The sequence below is a fragment of the Sinohyriopsis cumingii genome, chromosome 2 (genome assembly GCF_028554795.1).
Source record: "Sinohyriopsis cumingii isolate HCF-2022 chromosome 2, ASM2855479v2, whole genome shotgun sequence".
NCBI classification, from domain to species: Eukaryota; Metazoa; Mollusca; class Bivalvia; order Unionida; family Unionidae; genus Sinohyriopsis; species Sinohyriopsis cumingii.
The window spans coordinates 86,590,365-86,595,263 of record NC_142962.1 but is presented as its reverse complement, the minus strand read 5'-3'; positions in this window follow the sequence as shown (position 1 = coordinate 86,595,263).

Here is a 4,899-nt window from a genome sequence, read left to right as displayed (position 1 = left end):
AGAACTGATGGATTGTTTGCTTTTGGACATGTGGTTGCAAGAGAAGTATTTGCTGAACGGTGTGGATATCCGCCTGAGACTGAATCGTAGCAGTACCGCATTCCATTTGATGGCCCATGCTGCCGAGTACAAAACCGTCATTCAAGAAGCCAGGCTCTACGTGCGACGTGTGGAAGTGTTACCTAAAGTGGGAAACTACATCAGTCACACTCTGAGCAGAACGAACGCCAATTATCCGATACGACGTGTGGAAGTGAAAACTTTCACTATTCCTGCTGGACTCCGATCCAAGATCGAAGACCATCTGTTCCAAGAACAGTTACCCAAACGTTTAATCGTTGGCATCGTGAGCAATGCAGCAGTCAGCGGAGTCTACGATCAAAATCCATTCCAGTGTAAGCACTACAGAGTCTCAAAAATTGAAGTCAATCGCGATGGCAAGGCCTTGTGTACCTGACCTTTCAAGCCTAAGTTTGGTGACAGGAATTACTTGAGATCGTACTTGTCCCTGTTCGAAGCCACCGGACAGTTAGGGACCAACACCAGTCATGGCATTTCGTACGACGATTATGCAGGAGGCTATGCATTGTCGGCTTTTGATTTCACTCCAGACCAAGGCAGTGATGAGGGACATTTCCACCTTTTAAAATCTGGTCAACTGCGTGTGGAACTTCAGTTTGCAGAACAACTACCCTAGATGGTCAACGTCCTCCTGTATGCCGAATTTGATAATACCCTAGAAATTAACAGTTTGAGAGAAGTCATTTTAGACTATTAGAAACCATGGAAGACTGTTATCCCTCTTTACATAGGTCATTATGGTTATATTTTGTCTTTAGTTAGGAAACGTAGTATACATCAATGACTCAGTGACTTCCAAGAGTGGAAATCTCAGTTTCATTCACAATGTTGTCAACCTTGTTCAAAATAGATAGTTATTGAAAAAAAATGTTTGTTAATTGCTTGAATTGTTAATTTTTTTTTTAAATTGTTAATTGTTAGTTATGAGTTATTTGAATAAAAAATGTTTTTTGAAGAAAAATATGCGTTTGTCGTTTGTTTTTGCCATATGTATCATGAACCATGCTCTTTGACTTCTCTCTATCCCTGATATCACACTATTTGAGCGATCCGACTCGAAACCATGTAGAGATGTTTTCCTTCGCGTCCGCGCTTTTACCATAAAAGCGGGGTAGTCTCCAGTCTGACCATCCATTGTTGACTCATCCTCCTACGAAGATGTGCTCAAGATTAGCTAAGCTGAACGAAGCCTACGTCAATTTGCATCGTATCAGGCAAAGCCTGATATCGAAGCCTGAAGAGACAGAGAATGTCAGAATTTTACAAGTCACTGAAGACCTGATAGTAGAGTTCTTCAGAGAGGAAATTAACAAGGAAAAAGAAGAATGGACGGAGAAGTACAGACTTCAGAAACAGCAGAGAGAACAGAGAGAGCAGTAGCAACAGTAGCAGCAACAGGAAATTAACAGAGGTTTTGTCGACACCAAAGAGTTTTACTTCTCTTTTAGAAGAAGCAGACCTTATCCAGTGAGAAAGTCTGTCACCAGACGAGGCCACAATCTTAGACCCTAAAAGATTACCATCACTTCGTTCACACAAGAAAACCCCAGCCCTTTTCAGGGCTACCCCATACTTTCGAAAAGAAATAATCATTACATTGCCTATGCAATGTTAGTCAGTTTGAAGAAACAAATAGAAGTGCATCTATAAGCACATGATTTCTTTTTCTTGGTTTGAAGTGTGACTCTAAGTCCTTCGTTTCCTACGCTAGTCAAAAAATGTTGAATAAGTAATTATTAGTAGACAAAAGTGAGTGAGTGATTCTTTTAGGTTCGCTCGTTATTTTGGTAATGATATAGGTAATGTAAGATTTGGGTCTTAGGGGATGTTTTCCTTCACGTCCTTGATTCAAGTATTTATAAGAAGTACTCGTTAGTCTGGCTACCCATTGTCGACGAGACATCAGTGAAGAATGAGTAGAATGAGCAGCAGACTGACTAAGTTAATGGAACTTCAGGTGCACCTGGAGTATGCCAGACGTATCCTGGACGAGCTGGCAGCGGAGGCTATTGTGGAAGATACCTGAATAGAGCAAGAGGAGGAAGAGAGAAAAATGAAAGAAGAGGAGGAAAAGAAGAGAGGGATCGGACCTCACCCGTTCATGAGACCACGTTGTGAGGTGAAGCCTATGTGAGGGAACCTCCACAGGCAATGTCTGCACCACAGCCAGTAGCTGCACCACAGCCACAACAATAGCGTCAAGAACAACCACAGCCGGTACCAAGAGCTGCTGTCCCCCAAATACAAAACTTGGAGGAGGAATTGGAGAGAGAACGGGAGCCACGGCAAGGACGACATCCTCGGGTGTGGCACAGAAGAAGAAGAGAGAGTGAATCTTCAGAATCCCAGAAACTGAAGATTGGGGTGCTGAGGCTAACCATCAAGCCTCTGCACTCCCAACCACAAGAGTGAACTGGGAGAATGACTGGAGTAGACGTTGTGTTTGTGGTGCCAGACCCGAAAGGTACCGTCATTAATCAGGTGCATTTGGAGTTCCAGAAAAACAGCCCTTTTCAGGCCTAACCAATACTCTAGAAAAGAAAAACTTTCAATTTGCCAATGTGTGAATGTGGAGTAGTGTGATTATAAACATTCACTCCTTTTCCTGGTGTGATTGTGTGTGTGTGTGTGTGTGTGTGTGTGTGTGTGTGTGTTTATGTGTTTGTATGCGCTCACGTACGTTTGTGTGGATGGTAGATTATTGGGGTTTGTAAGTTGCTAAGCTATCACGTACATATGTGTGAATAGTAGAGTGTGTGGTTATTAAACATTCCCTTCTCTGTGGATGGTATGTTTGGGTTTTGTTTTTTGCTGCTTCGCGTGTGTGGATAGTAGATTATGGTAATGTTTTTGCTGTTTCGCGTGTGTGGATAGTAGATTGTGGTTATGTTTTTGCTGCTTCCCGTATGTGGATTGTATATTATGGTCTTGTTTTTTGCTTCTTCGCGTGTGTGGATAGTAGATTTTGGGTTTGATTTGGCATCTCCGCGTGTGTGGATAGTAAATGGTGGGTTTGTTTCTGCTTCTTGGCTTGTGTGAATGGTAGATTTTGGGTTTGATTTGGCATCTCTGCGTGTGTGGTAAATGGTGGTTTTGTTTCTGCTTCTTGGCGTGTGTGGATGGTAGATTTTGGGCTTGATTCGGCATCTCCGCGTGTCTGGATAGTAGATTATGGTTTTGTTTTTGCTTCTCAGCGTGTGTGGATAGTAAATTTTGAGTTTGATTTGGCTTCTCCCGTGTGTGGATGGTATAGTTTGGGTTTGATTTGGCTTCTTGATGTGTGAAGATAGTAGATTGTGGTTACGTTTTTGTTGCTTCCCGTGTGTGGATATTATATTATGGTTTCGTTTTTTGCTTCTTCGCGTGTGTGGATGGTAGATTTTGGGTTTGATTTGGCATCTCCGGGTGTGTGGATAGTAGATTATGGTTATGTTTTTGCTTCTCAGCGTGTGTGGATAGTAAATTTTGAGTTTGATTTGGCTTTTTCTCGTGTGTGGATGGTATAGTTTGGGTTTGATTTGGTTTCTTCTCGTGTGTGGATAGTAGATTGTGGTTATGTTTTTGCCGCTTCCCGTGTGTGGATAGTATAGTTTGGGTTTGATTTGGTTGTTTTGTTGTTGTTGTTGTCGGGTTTAACGCCATTTTCAGTACACGATAGGCTATGCATGGCGGCCAGTATTAATGGTGGAAGAAGAACCCGGGAAAAACCCGGGAAGAACCACCGACCCACGAGAAGCTACTGGCAAGCTTTCTCACATACCCACATTGGCCGAATCCTAGACTCGAACCCACGCAGACAGAGGTGAGATGGCAGTGGTCCGTAACGGAAAGCGCTTTAGACCACTCGGGGCCCCGGTGTGATTTGGCTTCTTCTCGTGTGTGGATAGTAGATTGTGGTTAGGCTTTTAGCTTCTCCCGTGTGTGGATGGTATAGTTTGGGTTTGATTTGGCTTCTTCTCGTCTGTGGATAGTAGATCGTGGTTATGTTTTAGCTGCTTCCCGTGTGTAGATAGTAGATTGTGGTTATGTTTTTAGCTTCTCCCGTGTGGATGTTATAGTTTGGGTTTTGATTTGGCTTCTTCTCGTGTGTGGATAGTAGATTGTGGTTATGTTTTTAGCTTCTCCCGTGTATGGATGGTAGATTTTGGGGTTCGATTTGGCTTCTTCGCGTGTGTGGATAGTATATAATGTGGCTAGTTTTTTGTCTCTTCGCCTTTGTGTGGATAGTAAATAATATGAGAAAAATAGGGGATGTTTTCCTTCAAGTCCGTGCTTTAGATATAAAAACTCAAAGCGTTCGTCATTCGCGCCATTCTACGGAATAAGCAGTGAAGATGGCAGTGTCAGCTTTGTTCAGCGATTTAAGAAATACTTAATTTTTGGATGGTGGATGGGGAATATGCTGTTGAAAGAATTGAAAGAGAATGGAGGTTAACAAACAGTCTTGCCTATGCCAACCAACTAAAATTAGCCAGGGAGATGATAGAGGGGATAATAGAGGAAGAAGTGAAGAGGTTGAGAGGATTAATTAATCCCCCTATGTCAGAGTGGGGACAATACAAGAGTCTCTGGATAAGGTAACAGAAGTCAGATGCTACTTGGAAGAGATAGAGCAATGGTCAGAGAACTTCATGTTTTGTATTTTAATTGGATTATGCCCATCTTACTGTATTTTTAAGTCCTGTCTATTCTGGAGGAATATAGACGGCCATATTGACCTTTTGCTCATTTATTGCATAATATGACAAGGATGATAATCTATTCCAATCCCAAACTACAGAGAGATAAATGGTGATAGCAAACAAGGTAATTCCTGAG